Source organism: Dipodomys merriami, unplaced genomic scaffold (assembly GCF_024711535.1).
Source record: "Dipodomys merriami isolate MVZ:Mamm:240054 unplaced genomic scaffold, mDipMer1.0.p SCAF_7, whole genome shotgun sequence".
NCBI classification, from domain to species: domain Eukaryota; kingdom Metazoa; phylum Chordata; class Mammalia; order Rodentia; family Heteromyidae; genus Dipodomys; species Dipodomys merriami.
Genome location: NW_027206290.1, coordinates 11,116,663 through 11,140,779, shown reverse-complemented (window position 1 = coordinate 11,140,779; position 24,117 = coordinate 11,116,663). Strand labels below are relative to the sequence as shown.

Sequence of the window (24,117 nt, the reverse complement as noted above, 5' to 3'; positions counted from 1 at the left end):
CCTCAAGGTGGTCTTCCTTTAGAAAGTGTTTGTTTTCAGTTAGTAGTGTTGTGTAGTCTAGGAGAAATCACAGGGATGGAGACGCCTTTGTGAACAACTAGAAGGGATATGGGAGATGATCAAACTTCCTATGAGTCAAATAGAAATGACAAAAAAATTCCTTTGAAACAATGAAAGCTAATTTTTAAGTCTTTATACCAAAAAAAAAAATGGCATTGTGGTGAATAAGCCTCCTTCTTAAAGTCACGAAGCCTATTTTCTAGTGCTTTTTCCATCACCACAACACAGTCAGAGTCTCTCATCTGACTGCAGACGTTTCACAGTGCCAGAAACCGAGATGAACTTCCAAGACATTTCCTTCTTGAAAGATAGAAGGCAGTTGAGTTGGTCCAACCTGACTCAGAGGGAAGAGCGCCACCTATCGACCGTGACCGCTGTATTGTCGGCACCTGGCCGCCCTTTCTCCCACCCATCAGCAAACACACCGGTTCCCCCCCCCCCCCCCCCCCGAGAGGTTTGTGTTAATGCTCGGAGGTGGTCTGAAGTTCACCAGAGTGTGTTCGTATCACGCGCTATAATTTGAGGAAAACACATGAATTTTAATCAGTTTTTAAAACAACCAGGCCTCTCTTCTCATTTTCTTGAATGGAAAAAAAAATTCACTTTTATTACCTTAAAGATGCCAAACAGTGCCATTTTATGACTGTGGGAAGCTGGAAGTCATTTCCGAACGCTCTTGGCAAAGGGTACTGTGTAGAGCATCCAATTCAGTCCTTTAAGTGTCTTCTGAGAACCACCACACAAACCGTGATTTACTGTCCTCTGAAGTTAAAGGGACTCCTTTTTTTTTCTTTCTTACCCTGGAACTGAAGAAAGAAGGTAAAGTGTGTTTAGGAAGCATCCCAATGAGACTTGCAAGAATAAGAGACAGCCCAGAGCAGAGAGCCAGAGGTAAAGAATGTTAGGGTAACTCACATTTTCCAACATATATTCTTAAAAAATGTTGCTTCAAAAAGACTATGTTGGAAGCCTTTAAAAGTTGTGATTTTTTTGTTTTTGTTTTTGTAATGTTGATGGATAGATCTTCAGGCCAATTTCACACACAATGTGGCTACTTTTCTTTTTCCCCTTTTCCTGTTAATAATCTAAAGAGGTTTCACTTGGACGACAAATTTAGAGTCACAGTAAATAGTACATGTGCACACATGTAATGTGTATAAATATTATATGTACACACAGAAGTATCTATGTTTTATAAACACTTATTCAACAGACTAAACAACATTGAAGTTTTGCATGCTTTGTAATTTGCAACCAGAAGTCAAAAAGACTTTAACCATTCTTGTTGCTATTCTAGAGTAACAAAAAATGCTTTGAACTTTGGGGTTATTTTTTTGGATTCATAGTTTAGGAGCAAAGTACTATGGGTATTGATTAACATATATTCACAAGAAGATTTTGCCCTCCGTGCTATTTTCTTGTTAGTGTGTGTGTAGCCCATAGTTATAAGCATGAGGCCCATTGAGACAAAAAATAACCACCAGTCACGGATTGTCTTAACAATGTATGCAGACCAGTGTTTGCACACAGTGGACATTCTATAAATACTTGATGAAATAACAAATGGTGACTGATAACATTGCAGAAAATAAATTGTCTCTCATATAAAACAATGATAAGTTGTCCATAGTATAGAGGAAAGTCTGGTCAACCTTGCTCGACAAAACTCAGTGAACTACTGACTTCAAAATAAAAACCTGAATCTTTATTTCCCTTTATATTTTAAAACATTAGACAATAATTTGCCTAAAGCAACTCTTAAAACAGTAGACCATTTCTTTCTGGTTATAGACAGATAAGAATTTTTGTGTGTGTGTGGAATGAAGTTGCATTGTATTTATTAATTTATCTCTTTGTTTACAGAGCCAGGGCCTTGGCATCTACAAGGCAAGACAGTGTTTTACCACTGAGCTACATGCCCAAACCATGAATATAGTATTCATTAACTGTCTAATAAACATCCATCATGATAGCCTACAGTTTTATATCTTTTTTGTTGATAAAATTTATATTTTCTTCTAATTTGTGGTTTTTGACAACAAAACTATGATTTCTACTTATTGTTTGGTTGATTGATCCATTTATTCTTTATTTCTGCTAGGCAACATTTTTTGTCACATGAATATAATAACACATATTTGAAACATGATGTGGTGTTTTCCTTGTTAGTACCAGGATGGTATTTCTATTCTAAAGTGACAGACCCACGTTTAGATTTAGGCTGTCATACTGTCTTCATTGCTAAATTGATCAGGTGTCATAGAGGCCCAAAGCTCAAGTAGAAACTGCTGGACAAACAGCTGAGGGAGGAAGAGGTCTCCATCCAAACAGCTAGGAAGGCAAAGCAGCTCCTGTCTTTAAAGGACCAAACATCCCCTTTCCTTTGAAAGGAGTAAAATCAAGCTCAAAAATATAGACATATATGTAGCAAGAGTACATTTCCAAGAGCATTTTTAATCACCAGCTTCTGAGTAACCATTAATGGCTAGTAATTAAGAATGAGCAGTATTTTATAATAAAAAAGGAAAATGAAGCATGGTGCTGCTGGTGGCTTGTGCCTATAATCCTTGCTACTCAAGAGGCTGAGGTCTGAGGATCATGGTTTCAAACCAACTGGGGCAGGAAAGCCCATGAGACTCTTATATCAATAAATTCCCAAAAAGCCAGAAGTGGAATTGGGACTCAAACTAAAGAGCGCTAGCCTTGAGCTGAAAAAATTTAGGGACAGTCCCCCAGGCCTTGAGTTCAAGCCCCAGGACAGCACCAAACAAACAAAAAAACAAAACACACACAAAGAAAGGAAAATGATTTATTAAAATGTTTCTATGATCAGAAATATATCTGGGCATAACTGGTACTTATTTTGGATGGATTCATATAGCTCTGGCATTTATTCTTTCTATATCTCCTTCTATACATTCTTCTAATCCACCCATCATTCCTATTCATCCATCCATTTCAACCAAGTATTTATAACTTATATATATATATGTATATATATATATATGTATATATATATATATATATATATGTCTTTTTTGTTTTATTTTTGGGTCCAGTCATGGGCCTGAACTCTGAGCCTGGGCGCTGTCCCTCAGCTCTTCAACTCAAGGATAGTGCTCTACCACTTGAGCCACAATGCCACTTCTGGCTTTTTTTTTTCTTTCTGCTTATGTGGTGAGGAATTGAACCCAGGGCCTCAGGCATGCAAGGCAAGCACTCTACCACTGAGCTACCTTCCCAGCCCCATTATTATATATATTTTTATCTGCTAAGAAATCCAAACTATTTTGAGTAGCTGCTACATGATAGACATTATTTTCACATATGAGTGGAAATTCTTTCAAGGAGCTTAGATTCCCATGGGAGAAAATGTTAAGTATATTAGTACAACTAGGTGATATGACAGTGCTCATAAATTAGACCACTGGTTCTATGAAGTCTGACTTAAAATCTGACCTCTATAAGGTGATTAATAAGAATTAGGTAGATGGCAAAAAGAAACCGATTCTAGACAAAGGAGGTAGGAAAAACATGTAATCATTGGTATCCAATCATTTAATAGAACTTATTCTTTTGCGTGAAATTTGCTATATGATTCAGGTACAAATGAATTGAGGAGACAAGAGTTTTCAGTTTATGTAGATTGCCTTTTCTCTAGGTTTTCTGGGACTAAATCATGGCTCTAGCTCTTTCCATCTAATAATCTAGGGAGATCACTCAACATTTCTCTTCTTTGATTTAAAAATTGTAATAGTATAGCTCAGAGGGTGAATATTAAATGAAGATATGCATGAAAAATGTGTATATATATCCTATCTGAAATTATATATATATATATATATATAAAACCTGAAATAATCTCTCAATATGGGTGTGGTGGTGAAGCTTAATTTAACTTGATTGGATTGAACGATGGTAGAAGATCATTAAAGATTAATAGATCATACCACTGAGTGTCCATGGGTGTTTCTAGAGCCAATTAAATGTAGAAGAGCCATCCTGAAAGTGAGTGATACCATTCTGTGGGCTGAGGACTCAGGTGGAGGCCCATTACCATAGCTATTCTTTCTCTGTTTGCTTCCTGGTCTTCACAACATGAGCTGTTTTGTTCTACCATGTCTTCCCAACCCCCCCGCCCCCACAATAGACTGAAATTCTGAAATCATGAGGCACATGAAATCTTTCTTCTATAAGTTGATTTACTCAGATATTTGCCATAGTGACAGCAAGTTCGATTATATATATTAGCTAGAAAAATGCTCTCTTTTGGTTAAAATTATATTAATAATTCACAATGATATTGTCTTTTGAAAAGATGTCTGAGAGGTAGCATTCAACTAAGGTTTAATAAAGGAGTCAGATGCTTCATCTTTCTTAAAAGACTGTTAAACAGAAAAAAATAGCAGAAATCCACTCAGATACCCTGAGTTCAAATTCTATTACCTTTTAAATGGGGGATACAAAACTATTATTTAGTGCCTATGCCATGGTTTCTTATGACAAATATTTCCCTCCAGAGGCTGCTGAGAGCAATTAAATGACATGATGTGTAAATGTGACATGTGTCACCCAAAGGTTTACTTGGTCATGCAAGAAACCCTTAAAAACCTAAGAAATTATATTATGGCTAATCTAAGCATTGTGAAAAATATCTTTCCTAAAATACCTTCCATACTTTGAGAGATCACATATAAATAGTCTCATCTGCATGCGCCAACTCTGGCAAACACTTTTGAATTTTACTGCTGACTTTGATAGCTTGCCTTTGTATCTTTGCCAGAACTGGCTCTCAGTGAGCTGCTATTCATAGAATGCCCTTGGATAATGTGATAGGTTGAATTTGAATTACTCCTCCAATCATTTTGGAGACAGTAATAATGGTCATCTGGAGAATGAACTAAGTATGGACATCTAATGAAATCTTTCTCTATATGTATTTTTTGTCCTTACACTAACCCAAAAGAATATAATATAATGCTATTTGAATAAATAAGCATTAAACATGCTAACATAAAATGGCCTTTCTGTATACAGATAATATATGCTTTAAAAGACTACTAATCTCATGTGGGATACAAATTTAAGATGATTTTTAAAAATCTAAATGATAGGAAAACAGATACTGCACTAAATCTTTTCCTGGAACTATTATTAGCATATTTTTAATTGAAGGCTGAGAAACCAGCCCAGCCCAGTCAAGCAGTATACACAGACTAGCTTTAAATAAATTCAACCTATCATGTTACAAATACTATTAAATCCTTGGTTCACTCAAACATCTTCTGGTTTTTTTTTTTTCTCACCTCCATACCAATTACTTAATACTGTTTACATCTAAGGCTGGTGCTTATTAGTCTGCCTGAAGGATACTGAAGTTCTGAGCTGGTATAGCTTCTGTTTTGCCAATTTTTTTTTTCTTGATGGCAACTTGCTTTCTTCTAGGTCTGACCTAATTCCTTTGATGCCTGGGGCTTGGAGCCATGCTAATCTGCATTGTGGATACTGGGAGGAAAAGTTGAAACAATGGAAAGCAATGTACAAGAAGGGAAGAATGGCACCTGGGATAGAATCTTCCCAAATCAAAACCTTGACTCTCTTAAATCCTTCTTTTCTTAGCTAGCAAGAGTACATTTTATGATAATGATAAAGAAAAAAAGACAGTAGCAGAATACTAATTGTTAGTTAGCATGGAAGTATGAATTACATTGTAAGGAAGGTAACTGTTCATAAAACTATATTGTACTTTTGGCTGGGTGCTGGTGGCTCACACCTGTGATGTTAAGGAGACTGAGAGCTCTGTGTATCTTTGTTCCAGAAAAGAAGATTGGTGAGAGTCTTATCTCCAATTAACCAGCAAAAGGCCAGAAATGGACCTCTGGCTCATATAAGCAGAGCACCAGTCTTGAGTGAAAAAGCTAAGGGACAGCACCCAGGCCCAAGTTCAAGTCTCAGTACATGCAAAAAAGAAAAAAACCCAAACAAACAAAACAACAACAACAAAAACCCAAACCCAAAATTATTCTGCTCTTAAAGACACAATGAAGGAAAGAGTATTTACTGACATTCATAGAGGGCTCAAGCACCAGTCTCAGCTTTGTTACTAAGCTTTGGAACGTGCTGTAATTCAGTTTCCTCCACCTGTCCACTAATTTATTGTCTCTCTCGGCCTACCTCCAGATTCTTTTTCCTTTTGGGAACCAGGTACTTTTTCTTTGCTCAAACATGCTTCCAACATCTTGTAGACATTAATATACCAAAGACAGGGGCTAAAGGGGCAGGTCTTCAAAATGTCTTTGCTTTCTTGATTTTGGATTACTAGGAATCCTGGAGGAGTGGAGAGGTAAAGTTTATCTTTCCTTGGTAACAAATGGCAAGTTTCTGTTTTTGAAATATTAAAAAGTAGTGACTTGCCATTGATTTAGAAAAAAAGAAAGGTGTCCACCTGTGATTTGATTCATGAAGATTCACAAAGCCATCATTCTACCTGCTCCCATCAGATGAGAGATTCTTTATCTAAAGCAAGAAAATGACCTGGAACAGTCTATGTGCTCAATACTTAATAGCCTTGGTAAAAGGCTATTTCACTGTTCCAAGTCACCTGTTGTACATTTGACATTCAGATGAATATTTCATCACCATGTAACTATATCCAGTGTGCTGTAGCCAGAGGTAGCCATTGAATTTTAGAGTTACACTCTGGGTCCAGCGGACGTGTCTAAATGATGTAACTTCAGTGCTTCAGGAGATGTTTGCAGGTTCAAAAATCCTTATTATGGACAGCTATCTAAAATTCTTTATTTATCAGATATTCAGAACTGATAACTGGCACAAAGGTGTGTGTTTTTCTGGCTCCGCAAGGCTTTTATTGTTATTTGTATCTTAGTAGTGGATCTACCAGGAAGCGGACAAATTACCACTACACAGATCCCAAGGGAAAAGAAAACAAAAAGCAAACAGTCAAAAAACCCTCACAAGGCTTTGTAATCTCAAAACCATACCACCTACAACACTAACATAGATGGAATCTTAACTTAGGTTACTGTGTGTGTGTGTGTGTGTGTGTGTGTGTGTGTATACATTTTCACATAAGTGTATGGAATCAGCATTTATCACACTGATGAAAAAGTTTGTTCAATCTGAACATTGATTTAACAGAACTGAAAAGTCTATTGCAAAACAGCTTAAACCTTCACATAATTTCCTATTTGATTCAAAGAAATAGGAAGCCATATATTAGTACAAGCTATTACTAGTTTTGTTAGCCCTTTACATACAGACTAACGAGCAGAAAACCAGCTATAATTTAGAACCCCAAACTGTGCATTAGTGTTGTCCTTTGGCAGAGATATCTAAAATAATCCCATATTTAGTGGTTTGTGTGTTGAGTTTTGAAATCCATTGCAGCTTGTGCATTGGGCAGGTAAAAGATTAATTTGTGTTTGTAAATGTACACAGCATTGGGGACTATTGTGTTTTATGCACATGTGAACAAGGATCTTTTAGCAGCAAATCAATGGAGCTGACATTTTTATGTCTTTTTTTTTTTGTAAGCACAAATCTAAGCATATGAACAGCAGTTTCTAGATTTTAAGCTGCTTATTGAACTCATCTTTTGGCTTAATGTTATAATTTATATGGTTCATAAATCAGCATTAGGTGTAAACTTTATATGGATATATCTGCATTTATTTTCCTGATGCCCCAAATTTTATTATCATGTATAATAATGATTTGCTTCTATTTTACGAATATGATAACTCATTAATAAAGAATGTTACTTGTACTGAAACATGAAAACATTTTAAAAACAAGCATGCTGTCTTTCAGTGTAGCTCTCCAGTATTGCTTATATTCTTGTTATATATTTACCAAAGTGAAACATTATGGCCAACATGTAGTAGATTGGCTTTGTGTAAGACTTACTCTATCAAAATTCCCTTGCATGCAATTTTATTTTTACAGAATTCTGATGAGCAGTGTGTGGTGCTGCGAAATTCCTCAAGCGAGCTAGACCTAATGCTTATGATAATGATCACAGCAATTACAAACACAATAGATGTACAACACCCCAAATGAGATCCGAACTCCTGATGAAAGAAAGAGGGGGGGTTCTTCCCTTTTCCTGGGTGAGTCTTGGGTAATAGCCTCATTGTCTGTAACTAATAGACAAAAAAATGCAATCGAGTGATTCTGTAAAATCACTGAGAAACAGAAGCAGAACTGGTTTCATTTCTACTTGCTATGCTAACCCTTTCTTGGATGATCTTGGCAGTTTTACCTTTTTTATTTTTTATTTTATTTTATTTTTTCTGATTTTGCTAACATCTCACAGATAAGGAACTGCAATCCAGACCCCCGGCTCCTCCCCCTCCCTCTTTTCCTCCTTTCCTGCTGTTTCATTACATTTTCTTATGTGCATACCATCAAGTCCTCTTGGACACATAATAAGATTTGTGCCAGACTATGTTTCTTGGCTTTAATGGTTAGTTAGCTTTCCAGAATACACATGCTGCTTTATACATGCTTTTATTACTGACATCATGAAGAATGCATTGCTTCTATGTTTACAATTGGGTGTTCACCCTTAAATAAAAGCCATGAGATCAGGTTGTTTAAGAGAATCTTTGAAAGCCAGAATAAAAACAGCTGTTATCTGCTTGAACCATTTCATTTTCTTTCAGGATCTGAATGATAATGATGTGTAACAGTGGGCAGTCTCCAGCTCTCATTATGCACCATACATCAGAGTCTTTTTCAGGATGGAATTGGGTCTCTGTCCCTGAGTTCCAACAGAACCGTTTCAACCTCACTTCTAACAGGTGTTGCTGTTTGGGGAGGGCAGGAGGGGAGGATAAAACACCTCCGCTTGTTCCCCACTGACCTCCAGATTCAGGAGGCTGGTTTTCATTGGCAATGTGGGTTGGAAAGTCAAGCCAGGTCCTTGTTGAAATCTCTCGCACCAGGAACAGATTACAAATATTTCCACATGTCAGACAAATGAACAATAGGGTGGTCCTTATTAATCAAAAGCGCTTCTAAACCAAATACAGATGGTAACAATGAACTTCTCTTCCATGAAGGTTTCTAGGCCCAGAAGGAAATGTCTTTTCCAGAAATGTGCATTTCTTCAAGAGAAAAAAACAAGTAAAACAGAACAATAATAAATAAAGAAATAAATAAATGAAAATGTATTAAAAGACTGCATTATTCTCAATGATCCAATCCATTAGGCTGATGGTACTTATTGCCATTCAACACTCCCTCATCACAAGCTTTCTCTGAAGACTGTCGCATTTGCCTAGAGACTGACAAGCTTAAATTGGTTTTAACCTCCGGAGTCCCTTTTCATATTGCAGATGTTGCTGACTGGGGAACAGACTTCTCGACTTTCTCCAAAGTCAGTGATTTCCAGGCTCTTGTGGCATCTACTACTGAGAACACAACCCCTCTCTGACAACATTGCCATTTCTTATTTTTAATTAACAGAAAAATATCAATAGCAATAGTGGAAATTTCATTGTGCTCAAAACTTGAGCCAGAGGAGCATCCGAGAAGCAAATCTATTTCAAGAATAGCCCAGATGCTGGACTTGTGGCTGCCTTTCTTTGTCCTTCGTTGGGTAACCAAAGCCTCTGGTGACAGGCATCTTGTCTGGGATATCTCTTGGGAACAACAGCTCCTTGGGACGTTATGTACTGCTAGGTGCTACTATTTAGGAAGAGTATATTTCAGATGTTTTAGCAAAATCATTTCCACTTCTTCACTCAAGATTCGTGTTATGTTTCTGTGTAGGCATTCCTTCAAGGTGAAGGATCTAAGAGCCATAGTGTCATTCAGTTCACACCTTATCTCAAAACAGCGTTAAACCTAAATTGTATTTGAAAGGTGAAAATTCTATTGTGAAGCTCTCAACACAGAAGGGCTATGATTTCCACTGATAAAACAATTTCATGACTAAAAAGTTTCCTGGAGGCCATTTCTTTCTCTAGCCTAAATCTTTCATGCTGCAGATAGCAACATACTTCCTCTGTCTGTTCTCAATCACCACAAAGGTTTAATGTATGGTTAAAGGTTTTAAAAATCTCTTCCCAAACTACTACTACTTCTTCTTCTTTCTTCTTCTTCTTTCTTCTTTTCTTCTTCTTCTTCTTCTTCCTCTTCTTCTTCTTCTTCTTCTTCTTCTTCTTCTTCTTTCTTTTAAAAGAGAACTACAGTACAGATGAGAACATTTTCTACTAATAGATTAAATATGTGTGTGAAACCTAGGATTAATTATAATCTTTTTCAAGAGGACTACAACTTTATAACTTTGCATGTGGAGATAACATTTTATTGGATTGTAAGAGGAAATGAAATAAAATTATTATATATAAGAACAATTCCCTCACTTGCCATAATCATGATTCCATGATGACTATTTTTTTTTTAGGTGAAGGGAAGGAGATTACCCAATTGATTTTTTTCTAAACTTATTGGAAAATTACAAAAGGCCTTATGAAAACAACCTCTATTATTTTGAAAATGTGAGATATTTTGCTTCATGCATATAAAAGAGTTTATTTCTATACCCCAAGTGATTCCCTGAATGTGTGGAAATACAACCAGCTCTAAATTAGCACAGAATCTTTGGCAAATGTTATAAAGACGACTTCATTATTCCAGCTTTCTTGTGGTATTGAGTAAGTGATAATATCTTACTGAAATTTACTTTCAATGAGAAAGTGAAATAAAGCATGTTCCTTCCCCCTACCCACCCCCCTTTCAGAGTGGGGATTCCTCAGAAAGTACTTGCATATCCTCTCCACAGCCTTCTTTCCTCTCTTCTCAAAATTCATTGCAGTTTATGTACTCTGTGACTTAAACCAATGTAGTAATGTCTGTGTTGAGAAGCATTGAAAGATTGATTTGAGTAATGGAGTCTTGGAATGTCAACAGAGTTTTAGAGTCCTTGCTCAAAGCCATGTTTACATTCAATTTAGATAGTAAAAAAATGTCTATAATTATTATATAGTAACCTTGCTTTGTCAATTATTCTATTGTAATTGAATGAAAACCGAGGAGTTGCTATATACCTGTTAAGAGGAATTTCTGAAAATAGGTTAGAAAGAGAGAGAGAGACAGACAGACAGACAGACAGACACAGAGAGACAGACAGACAGATAGAAAGAGTAGGGTAATATTAACTTTTTTGTGTTCATCCTGATTTTTGAACCTTGGATCTGGGAGTTGTCCTTGTGCTTTTTTGCTCAAGTCTAGCACTCTACCACTTGAGCCATAGCTTCACATTTGGCTTTTTGTTGGTTAATTGGAAATAAGAGGCTCATGGGCTTTCTTGCCTGGGCTGGATTTAAACTATGATTAGATCTCAGCATCCTCTAGAATAGCTAGTATTATAGGCATGAGTCACTGGCACTCAGTTTGGTGATTATTTTAATGGAAGAGCAAAGAATGAAGAAAAAGAAGCTACTTTTTTTCTTGAGGAGAAAAGTATCAGAATAGAGAAATTTTGCGACATCTCCTCTTAACAACATGCATATTTAGACAGTGGAATGAGACAGGACAGAAGCTAGCATTTTCAAATGCTCACAAGTGGAGAAGCATTTCCTTCAGTGCTTTGTTATTCAAAGACTGAGTGAAGTGACAGAATTTAAGTTCTGGGTTTGATCTTGAGTTTTCTCTTTATAACACTACTTTTGATATGGGAAACTAAAAGTGTTATTCATATTCCAATAGAACTTTAACTCTGTTTCAATTTTGCTATTAATCACTTATTTCTGAGGTTTTCTCACCAAAGACACCTTCCCAGATTCCTCTGAGTAAGCAGACCTGTTCATTAAAATGCTCAGTTGAAACAAACCAACCAACTGACCCTTACTATCTTATACTTGTTAAGTTAATATTACTCTAAAAAAAAAAGAATCGATTGATTCAGGTGTCAGTAGGTCACACCTATAATCCTAGCTACTGTAGAGTCTGAGATCTGAGGATTGAGGTTCAAAGCCACCAGGGACAGGACATTCTTTGAGATACTTATCTCAACTTAACCACCAAAAAGCTAGAAGTGGAGGTGTGGCTCCAGTGCTTGACAATCAGCCTTGAGCACACACAACACACACACACACACACACACACACACACACACACACACACACACACACACACACACACACGTACATGCACCCTTTCCTACTACTGCTGGAGAAAGGGAAAGCCTCTCCATTGAAATCCATGAGTGTAAGGACCATTGTTTTAGTCATTCTTTTATTTCTGGTATTCAAAATGTCAAGTATGAACTAGGATAGCTACTATTAATGAAGAATGAAGCTCCCTGACCAAATGGGTGGCTGGGGATAAGGGTAGTGGTAAGAATAAACAAAGACAGGTGCACATAGATTGCATACTGGAAAACACCAGAACAAGAATATTGAGTGGAAAACACTATGTCATGCTTGTTTTAAGAATGCAACACAGGCCAAAGGAAATTGGAGACAATGAAAACCATAAGATCAACTTAAGAAACAGACACAGGTGATTTTTGTTTCAGAGAAGGGTAGGGAAGTAAGGAGGAATTTTTTTGTTTGTTCTTTCTTCCCAGTCTGTTTTACAGTTTTGAGTTGAGGTTCTTTGTAATCTTATTAAAACAAGCCAGTTGTGGTTAGAACCTATAGGTTTGGACAATGTATACCAGTAGGATCATGGCAACAGTAATATCACCTTTATAGGGTAGATTCTCTTTGTACCTATGAGGGATCAGCACCCAGTGACCCTTAGGCGCAGGAACTCATATATGATTAATCCAGGAAGCACTTTCTTTGTTGAACTCTAGAGAGAAGTTTTTGTACCCAGCAGGTGAAATAACATACTAGGGAGCCTAGCAGGCAGAGTGGCATATTCCATCCTGACCTCAATTTCCCAGACACTATGTCTTCTGTTTGTGTGTATGACATACTCAATGGGAAAAGCACCAGGGTAAGAAAAACAACAGGATCTTATCAGATACCTATCCTGGTCTAGAGAGATAGTTTTGTTTAAATTTAGTCAAGGAAAATGACTAGATTTCAGTGGTAGTTGAGAAAGAAGACAGCGCTAATCAGTTTTGAAAAAAAGTATGTCATCTACTAAATTTGTCTTTGACTATTCATATGGCCTTTCATTTGTTTTTCCTGGAATGGCAAAAAAGAACCAAGACAACAAAACAACAACAAAACAACAACTACTGCTTTTAATCCTTTATAAAGAGAGTCTGGTTATCATATTATTTATTTTCTATGGTTGAACAAGTGATTATCTTCAAGGGAAGAATGTCTCTAGGGATTTGAGGGTAATATACATTTGGGTTTATTTTATTTTAAATTCAAAAGTTATTTTGACATAATTATGTGGATTGTGTTCTTTTAAATAGACAATCCTTAGTGTGTAGTGAGTTGGAACAGGCAGCTGAAGATGAATATTTACCATGGACAACCAAGGCATTTCTTGAAGTAGATCAAAACAAATTCCCCAAATCATATATAATCACTCTCAAAATGAGCAGGCCCATAGTATTGGCATGGTAGATTTCTTCTATCGTGCAGAATCTTTCCATATTAACTTCATGCACACCTTTGATGCAGTTTTTCTCAATTTGACTCGGTGACTGGGAGGGTCTTACTTGGAGGTGATCAACCACTATTTGATTCACATGTCTTTGAGTTTTTTTCCTCACTACTAAATTAAAAGACAATAGGATACTCAAGTAATTAAAAAGGGAAAGTACAGCTACAGGGAGGCTGGGGTAAGAGAATTTCTTATGCCCAGGGGCCTCAGGGTCAATGCAGAACACAACAAGACTCTGTTGCTTATGCAGGGTGTGGCGGGAAAGTGGGGATGGGGGAGGCAAAGAAAACAAGAGAGAGAGTAGCTGCTGGTTCTTGCCTATAATTATAGATACTCAGGCAGCTAAGATTTGAGGATCGTAGTTCAAAGCTGGCTGGGCCAAGTAGTTTGTGAGTCTCTGATCTCCAATAAACTACTCAAAAAAAGGAAGAAGTTGATCCATGGCTTAAGTAGAGCATTAGCTCTACTTACATTAGGTAGAGCATTAGCTTTGAGAAAGAAAAGGCCAAGGATAGTGTCCAGGGCCTGAGTTCAAGCCCCACGACCAGCACCAGAAGAAGGAGAAGGAGATGAGAAAGAGTTGAGAAACAAAAAATAAAATTTAAAAGCAGCTAGACAGTGAGTGGTACACATATCTAACACCAGTGTTTGGGAGTCTGAGATAAGAGGGTCCTAAATTTGAGCCAGGGGACATAGTGAGACTCTGTCTGGGGCTAGGGAAGGGAGGAGAGGAAAAGGAGGATGAGAAGTAGTTGGTATCATCCACTTTTCTTACCAACAGTTAAGATGCCAGAGCTTTTATTTAGAGGGCAATATCGAACAGAAACTGCTTAGCTGATGAGGATTTTGCCCATGAAGTTCTGTGTGCTTACTTTATAAATGTTCTTCATGATACTCATGAAATTCTGCATGCATCCAATGATTTTTTCTGGGGCATTGAGCCTGCATAGCCAGGCTGAATCACCAATCCCCTTCCTACCCCAAAATGATAAAGACCACCGGGAATATTTAAACCTTGCTTGCTGTGAATTTCCGATTTGTTAAAAATGTAATTGCGAATAGAATTTTTTTACAATACAATTTATTTCTTCTGTAATGAGAGACCAGGGAATTAGTTTTGTTTTCTTTCTTCCTCTTTCGTTTCCTTTGTAACATTAGAACTCCATTGGAGAGAGAAGGATAAACAGCTGGAACTTATAACTATTTGGAAACATCACAATGTTGAAATTTACACTCCTATGTGCAGATGTTATCAGATAATCAAAAAATATGTACAAACAAGGAAAGAGGAAAGCAATTTGATTGAAACATGATTTGATTGGATGGGACACAAAAAGTTACATTTGTCCTTTTTCCAGAAGAACATTGCTAATCAATAAGATGAGAGCAATTGGAGTTAGATTTTGCAAAAGATTTTCTGACTTGGAGAAATATAATAGGCCATACTAGATGACTGACTTCATGAAACACATATAGCTTTTATCATCCACTACATTATATAAGAGAGGCTGAACTAATAGGGAGAAACTGTGCCAGTTGGCATTCTATTTCCCTTTGGATTTCAGTTCATAGTCAAGCACATATCTTCTTAATACTATTGGGCATGGTCGCTTAATAATATGCTTCCAGCAGAGAGGTTGGGCCAAGCCTTCCATTGCTAATTTATATCCTGCTTATCTACTGGAGATTGGTTAATCCAAGTATGGCATTCTGGGATGTGGGATTAGACTAATGTGACTCTAATATATATATATATATATATATATATATATATATATATATATATATATATATCTTCCTTGGGGCTTTATCTGTCAAGTTAGCCTCTTTGTTAGTGTTAGTTTGCTCCTTGAGCATAATTTAGCAGAAATCAGTAAAAATAGATGAGGTTTAGAATCCATAAAGACCCTAAGGCAGCAAAGTTACACGGGAAGGCCAGTATGAAGCTTAACTATGTCGAATATGTTCAAAATTGTCTTCCCAAAATAAACTTTATTTTTATTCAGTGTATCCAAGCAGAAGTTTTCTTTGTAAACCCAGAAATTTTTTTTTGTGGCATTATAAGATGTAACGGGAAGGGCAAGAGGCATAGATTTGTTATTATGTATGGTTTACAAGTATCAATATAATTCACTTTTACTATATGACATGTGCATCAGCATATGGACAGTAGAATGAGGTAGATCTGGAATTAAACCTGGCCTTTGAATAGCAATTTATGTGTCTTTGTAAGTTACCATCTCTCATGCTTTATACTTCTTTCTCATGAGTAAACTAGAAATAGTGGATATTAAATAAGGTGATATATGTAGTAAACTAGACATAAGAATTGGTGTGGAAATTAAGTAGTACAATCTAAATAAAATACATAGAATAGTAAGCAATGTACTGATCATGATGGTAAGAATTTAGTGGTAGTAATTAATATTTTTATTATTTTAGTTATATTCCAAAACTTCATTGACCACAGTAAAACACTTGTTTCTACATGATAACTTCTATTTGACCTTTCCAGAAAAGGAAGCCAGATAGGCATCCCCCTATCTGAGAAAATCTGCTAAATAGCATTCAAGGTGGCATAGATTTGGAGAATGGGAAAATGTCAGAGGTTAGCCTGTGTTCAACATAGCTAGCCTCCTCTACCTCTTAATGAGGACAGGCCCTCAGATGCATTCAAAGAGCACATAAAGATAAAGAAAAGAAGTTGGGAACAGGTATCTCTTGTCTGTAACCCTAGCTACTCAAGAGACTGAGATGTAAAGATTGAGGTTCAAATCCAGCTCAAGTAGGAAAGTCCCTGACAGTCTTATCTCTAATTAACTATCAAAAAGCCAGCAGTGAAATTGTGCCTCAAATGGTAGAGCACCAGCCTTTGGTGAAAAAGTTAAGGGACAGTGCCCAGGCCCTGAATTCAAGTCCTAATACCAGCACAACAAGGAGACACACACATACACACACACACACACACACACACACACACACACACACACACACAGAAGCAGAGACAAAAGTGACAGAGAGAGACACAGAGACAGAGATAGACAGAGACAGAGAGACAGAGAGGCAGAGACAGAGACAGAGAGAGTCAGAGAGAGAGATGGAGAGAGGAGCAAAGGAATTGATAGAGAGGAATAACTAGGAAAATAAATCCTTCCTTTATTTTAGTGAAAAAATAAGTAAGATACATCAAAACTAAATGATTGCAAACCCAGAGCTTATTTACCAAATTTCCTTTTTCTCCTCTCTATGGGCAAGTTACTAGAAGTACCTGGAGAATGACCACAGTTCCTTATTTTCAGTATTCACATTAAAACAGCAAAAGAACAGGGCAATTCCTCCAGGTCAGCATGTGCTGCATTGTGCTGCTGTTGACATGAACATGCTTATCTCCACTCACTAATGCTCTAAGCACATAGCCACATCGGATTCCTGAATCAACAGTCCTGAGTACAGAATAAATGCTCCAAAAATGAGTTTGATATATGAATGAGTCAATTTGGGGGGTGTTTCCAGCTTAAACTTGATTGTCATACTTCAAAGCAGCTCATGCAAACTTAGAACTTAAAATGAATTTCTAACTCAATAGATACCAAAGAGTTTTAGTACAAGTATCTCCTTTAAATGTCAAAAATTTCCATGAGTTCTTAAATTATCTCTTGATTGAGAAAAAGACACATCAACCAATAGTTCTGCAGATTCCCCAGAATCTCTTTGGTCATCAGAATGGAAATCAACTTACAGTTATTGTAACACCTTTACCTTTTAGAACAAGTCAGCCAATCAAGTGGTGAGTTTTGAAGTGTTGGCTAGCTGTGCCTTTCTTGGCTTCTGCTCATGAATCGTACAGCAAATTCCTAAACTGGAATGGATAAACCCAGAAATCTGGCAGAGTTCAGATTAGCAGAGGTGAAATTCTGTGTATATAGTTCTTTTTAAACTATGGTTGGCCCATTGTGTAGTAAGTGCAAACTCATGTTTAACCCAGTGCCTTGTATTTATAGATCATCAGCACAGGTGCAGTTAATTAGCGGCTGCACTATTTATTAGTGTAGATGACTTTCTCAAGAAATGAGAATGAACCCCATTTCCAATCCTAGACTCAATCCTAAATTATTCTTTGTCTCAGTTCATTTGGTACATAGCATTTAACATTAGCTTCAATATAATTCAATTTCCCTTCTAAATGTTTATTGATGTTTCAATTGCCTTTTAAATTTAATAAATATAGCAACCTATTTTTCAATATGCCTCTCTCTTTTACATACTTCTGTTAACAAATATTGTCCCATTTTAAAACTAATAATCACACTGTCTTTTTAAAAATTTCTTGGTATGATTCTTTGAATGGAATGTTTACTCAGAAAGAGACTTTGTTGCCACTGTGTGAAGAACCTTCCTTTTCAAGGGTGGTTACATTGTTGAATATTGAGTATTCAATTAGATTAAATTATTCAGTTTGGAGAATTCTTCTTGCTAAAACTTTCTTCTTGAAAAAAAAATGCTTTCTCAGCTGGGAGCCCGTGGCTCATACCACCTAGCTATTTAGGAGGCTGAGATCTGAGGATCATGGTTCAAAGCCAGCTTGGCAGGAAAGTCTGTGCAACTCTTCTCTTCACTACACTACCAATTAAAAAAAAAAGCCAGGGGCTGGGAAGGTGGCTCAGTGGTAGGGCACTTGCCTTGCATGCATGAGGCCCTGGGTTCAATTCCTCAGCACCACATACGCAAAAAGAAAAAAGCCAGAAGTGGTGCTGTGGCTCAAGCAGTAGAGTGCTAGCCTTGAGTTGAAGAGCTGAGGGACAGCTCCCAGGCCCAGAGTTCAGGCCCCATGACCGAACCCCCCCCCTCCCCACAAAAAAGCCAGAAGTGAAGCTGTGGCTCAAATGGTAGAGCATTAGCCTTGAGCAAAAGAAGCTTAGGATGGCACTGAGGCCCTGAGGTCAAACCCCAGGACGGGCATACACACACAAAAAAGTTTTCTCCCTTCCTTCCCCTTCATTCCCCTTCTTTCCTTCCTCCCTCTCTTCCCTTCATCCCTCCTTTTCCTTTATCCCTCTTTCCTTTCTTCCCGCTTTCCTTTCTTCTTCTCTCCTTCCTTCCTTCTTTCCTCTCTCTTTCTTTCTTTTCTTTTCTTTTCTTTCTTTCTTTCTTTCTTTCTTTCTTTCTTTCTTTCTTTCTTTCTTTCTTTCTTTCTTTCTTTCTTTCTTTCTTTCTTTCTTTTTCTTTCTTTCTTTCTTCTTTCTTTCTTTCTTCCTTCCTTCTTTCCTTCCTTTCTTTCTTTCTTTCATTTCTCTCTCTCTCTCTCTTTCTTTTTCAGTGCTGGGAATTGAATCCAGAGTCTTGCATATATTAGTCGAGTATTCTACCACTGAACACCATCCCCAGTTCTTATTTTTATAAGATAGGGTCTCATTGTGATGTCCTTGTATCTGACTCCTAGATGCTAGGATTATAGACTTATTTCACCATGCCCAACTTAAAAAGTGTTTCTTTAAAGTATCATGGAGATGACAAGAGAGTAATGTCTCTGGACAAAAATAAAGAAAATTGGGAATCCGGAATACTTAAGTGCTCTTGTCCCAGGGTGTTTTTTCATTCATTCATTCTTTCATTCATTCATTCATTCATCTGTGTGTATGTGGTGGCGACTGAGCAAATTCAGGGTCTCAGACATGGTAGGTAAGGATTCTACTACAAGGGCTACATCCCCACTGCCTTTGTTTTTATTTTGCTTTGAGAAATCAAATGTTCCCCAACTTTGCCCAGGCTAGCCTTGGGCTCTCAGTTCTCCTGCTTCCACCTCAAAGTAGCTGGGATCACAAGCATGTACCTCCAATGCAAGCCTGCTTTGTATACTGTCAAGTAAGGTACTATAATAACAATAGGACATCCTTCCTACACAGAATCAGGATCCCCAACAGTGATTGTAGGTTAGAAAAATTGTGCAGAAGCATAGAGAAATAAAGATGGAAAATCTAGAAGACAAGATGAAGATACACAGCACAGAATGACAGTTCATGTTAAAGCCTCAAACGAGAGTTAGAGAGGATTATACAGAGGCATTATTTGAGAAGAGGTAAGGATTTTTCTCAATTGACACAAGACACTAATCCATAGACTCAAGAAGCCTTCTCTACTCCCTGACAGGAAAAATAGAAAGATATTCTGTCTACCACATTGTGAAACTGGAGACTGCCAAAACCACAGGCCTGGCAGATAGCAATTGGTTAATAAATAAGTTTAGATAATTTATTGGGATTGATGGCTTTAAAGTTAGTCTGTTTGCTCAGTCATGGTAGTAGGTGTGGTTACCTCTGGCTCAGCTGCCAAGTTGCTCTGCTGTCAAAGGGGTTAACAATTCTACTTACTTCATATGATTATTGGAGGGATTGGATATTTAAAGAATGTGAACATTAATTTACATGAAAAAATATAACAAATGTAATTTACCATTATTGTTAGTAAACAAAATAAGATGCCAGTATGGGTAATTTACCATTTTTGTATAATGTTTCATTTTATTCTTTTATTCTCACTTTGCTGGTATAATTTGTATATATATATATATATATATATATATATAGTAATATATATATATATATATATATATATATATATATATATAGTAACAGTACTCACATTTTCTAAACAGATGTTCCACCACTTGAGCTACAGCTCCCAGACCTTTTTTTTGCTTAATTTTTTAGGTAAGGCCTCTCTCTCTTTCTCATTCTCTCTCTCTCTTTCTCATTCTCTCTCTCTCTTTCTCTCTCATTCTCTCTCTTTCTCTCATTCTCTCCCTTATCCCCCTTGCTTGGGGACCACATCAGATTGTGATCCTCCTATCCCTGTAGTCAAGATTTTGGGGCATACACCACAACACCCAGCTCAAATTGCATCTTTTTAATGTCTAGTTATTTTAGATTACTTGGTTCCACATGTGCTGGTACCCGTATAGGCCATTATAGGACTATATGCTCAACATCTGATTTTGAGTTGCTAAAAACAATCGGCAAATGAAATATTCTGTGAGATTTGGTACAAATCCAAGACAATAATAATAATGGTAACAATGAATATTGGTTAACACTGGTTTTATAATTCAGTGCTTTAATATATCATTTTATGATCGACTGCCAGCATTACCAGCTTTTGGAGAATATATAACTTTAGGATCTCAAATCCCTGGCAATAGTAGTTGATGTTAATTCTAAAAACAAGCATCAATTACTTTAAAGTTAGGATTACATTAAAATTGATTAAACAGCATGGCTGTCTAAATTTGTGACCTATGCATAAGTACTCCTTAGGGTAATGGAAGAACACAGGTGTTTGCTGTACTTGTACAATTTAGAATGAATGTTGACAGACAAAAATGTAGAAAAACACACAACATTGAGGACTCTACAAATGATAAGAGATTTAGCATAATTCAAAAGTACATTTCTATTCTTGAAGGTGGTAGTCATAACCACATTTTATAATGACTGTTGATTGAGTCATTGTTTTAAAAAATATGATACCAATTATTTATACCAACTTGGTTTGAGAAGAAAGAAATCTGAGGACATATTGGATACAGAAATGTTCTGAGAAGAAGTTCTGGAAACAAACACATAAAACCAACTTAATTGCCACTTACCACACACCAAGGATTGCTGGTCACCTCCAAAACCCAGGCCAAGCTAGCTAAGCCAAATGAAATGGTTTCCTGCTAGGCTTATTCTATTAGATCCTTTATAAAAGAGACTGTGTCTGTTTTATTTCATTTAGAGAGAAGAACAGTCAGACATGTCATTAGATTACCTTTGAATCTGACCTTGTACTTGTCATTTTTTATGGTAAAGAATAGGGCCTTTTTATTTTTTATTTTTTTTTGTTCAGGAAAAAGAAATAAAGTTCTTTCAAGTGGGAGAGATTGAAACCTAATAGATAGTGCTATTTAAACAGAAAACAAATTAAGGTTGCTGTGGAGCCATTTTTTTTGTAATTAGCCACAAGTTCCTAGAGGATATTAGACAATTATAGAAATATACTGTGCTATGTGGTCTTACACTTCAAGTTAACACTTATTTTTCTGGTTTCTGAGGACTTCATTTTTCTCTTGCATTTATTTCCAGGCCTGTTTCTTTTCTGCATTTGTGTAAATCTTTACATTTGCTTAGCAGCAACATTAGATTTGAAAAGTTGAGTTGTCTCCTTGCTTTCCTTTTTAGGATCATCTGGGTATGAATATTTCAGAGTCTCCAGTTCTTAATAAATTATAGCACATATTTCATTATCAACACACTGTTAACACACTTTCCAATTTGTTCTCCTAAATGATAACCACAAATAGAGACACATCCTAGTGGGTATTCCAGTTTGGTGAAGTAATAGCTAAGTAGTTTATCCCTTGAACTTTCTCCCAGTGGTTAGTAGCCCCATGCATCAGGAGCTATTTCTTTGTTTTACCTAAATCACTGTTAGATTCATTCTTTTTCACAGATACATCTCTTCATTTGCCTTTCTCTTTGATCCAACTTAGTTGGCATCAACCAGAAATTGTAAACAGATCAAATATTTACAAATTTTCACATTACACAAATGTAGCAATATGAACATCTTTTCATGTTTGGAATAAATTTCAAATTTGGAAATATAGCCAGTTCAAACATATATTTTTGTGCTAGGCTTATATTCACATGGCTTTATGATTTTCTACTATTTACACAGCCCTCAAAGTTGTATCTCACTAAGGAAAACTAGTAGATTTTAAATAAATTTATAGGACCATCACTTTTATATAGCCATGTCATAAAAGAATATGTGGAAATAGTATTGAAGCAATTTAAGCATTCTTTTCAGGTATGCAGAAGAACAAAGGAATGGGATGCTATCTCATCTTTTTATATATTTATCAAAGGCTACCTAACTACAGGCAACATATATAGAACTGAACATAGCTTTCTATCTTGTTCGACAACTGTGGAGGTTTTGGTTACAATTAGGTAATGGCATTCAACGTAAAGAAGCATTAACATGTGCTGAAAAGATGATTTATCTTAACATTAGTTTTGAAACCTTTTGCAAGTAAACTGAATGGATAGAGAGGAAAGAGTGGGAAAATATAAATATAATATTGAATGTGTACATGTGAAAATACAACCAGGTAATGGGTGGGACTGAGAGAGAGAATGATGGAAGGAGAAACATTGGTCAAGATGCCTTGTAGTCTTACACTGACGTACTGACAGGAAACCCCTTTGTATAGCTACTTAAAGATAATTAAAAATATATCTATGTATCTATGTATCTATGTATCTATGTATCTATGTATCTATGTATGTATCTATGTATCTATGTATCTATGTATCTATCTATGTATCTATCTATCTATCTATCTATCTATCTATCTATCTATCTATCTATCTATCTATCTATCTATCTATCTATCTATCTATCTATCTATCTATCTATCTATCTATCTTTGCCAGTCCTGGGGCTTGAACTCAGGGCCTGGGCACTGTCTGGAGCTTCTTTTGCTCAAGGCTAGTACTCTACCACTTGAGCCACAGCGTCACTTTGGGCTTTTTCTGTTTATGTGTTACTGAGGAATCAAACCCAGGGTTTCATGCATGCTAGACAAGGACTCTACCACTTAGCTACATTCCCAGGCCCCTAAAATTTTTTTTTTAAATCATAAATAATTAAAGAACTAAAAAAGTAAGTGAGTTGATAAAATAGATAACCTGGCTATTTCTTTTACCCTTATCTGTTGCCAAGAACATCAGAAAATAGCCTTTCTAAACAGAGAAGATATTGTTGGTGTCATATTAGAGCCTATGCTACTGGAACTTCCTTGCAGCACAGAATACTACAGTGACAGTGACTGAAGCAGAGCATTTTGATCTCACATCTGTTATCAGCCTTTTATTTTAATCAATTTGAAAAGAGAATAGTGTTTTTTTTTGTGTGTGTGTGATATTAGGGTTTGAATTCACAGCTTTGTGCAGTCACTGTACCACTTTGTCATGACTCTAGCCCATGTATGATTTAGTTTTCAAAGTTTGAAATGGTAAAAAAGCATAAAGTAAAAAATAAAATAAATATCTTGTTTTTTTCTGCATCCTTTACTCTTAAAATGTTTTAAGAGTTTCTTAGATATTTTTTCTGGCACTATTCTAGATATTCCTTCACACACCCACAGATAATTTTTCACTTTTTTCTTTGTGAATGAAATTGTACCATACCTCATCAACTTACTTTTTAATTATCTACATTTTACCCAACATGTAGAACATACAGACTTTTCTTATTTTTCCAGACTAACACACTGTTGTATGAAATTGTTATAATTTAATTAGTTTTCAATGGGTTTAGATAGTTTCTAAACATTTTCTATGGTAAACAAAGCCACCATGCACATTTTGACTTATACCTTTGTGCATTTTCTTTTTTCTTTTTTTGCATTTTCAT

At 36.3% G+C, this 24,117-nt stretch overlaps 1 protein-coding gene across 17 annotated transcripts in view; it reads right to left on the bottom strand.

The window, feature by feature from the left end:
• Adgrl2 (adhesion G protein-coupled receptor L2) overlaps window positions 1-24,117 on the bottom strand; it is a 655,342-nt gene that overhangs the window by 550,747 nt on the left and 80,478 nt on the right. For all 17 annotated transcript variants that reach the window (XM_070007415.1, XM_070007416.1, XM_070007419.1 and 14 more), the window contains exon 2: window positions 673-866. The gene's annotated coding sequence lies outside the window, so the exon portion shown is untranslated. The remainder of the gene's footprint in view (window positions 1-672; window positions 867-24,117) is intronic.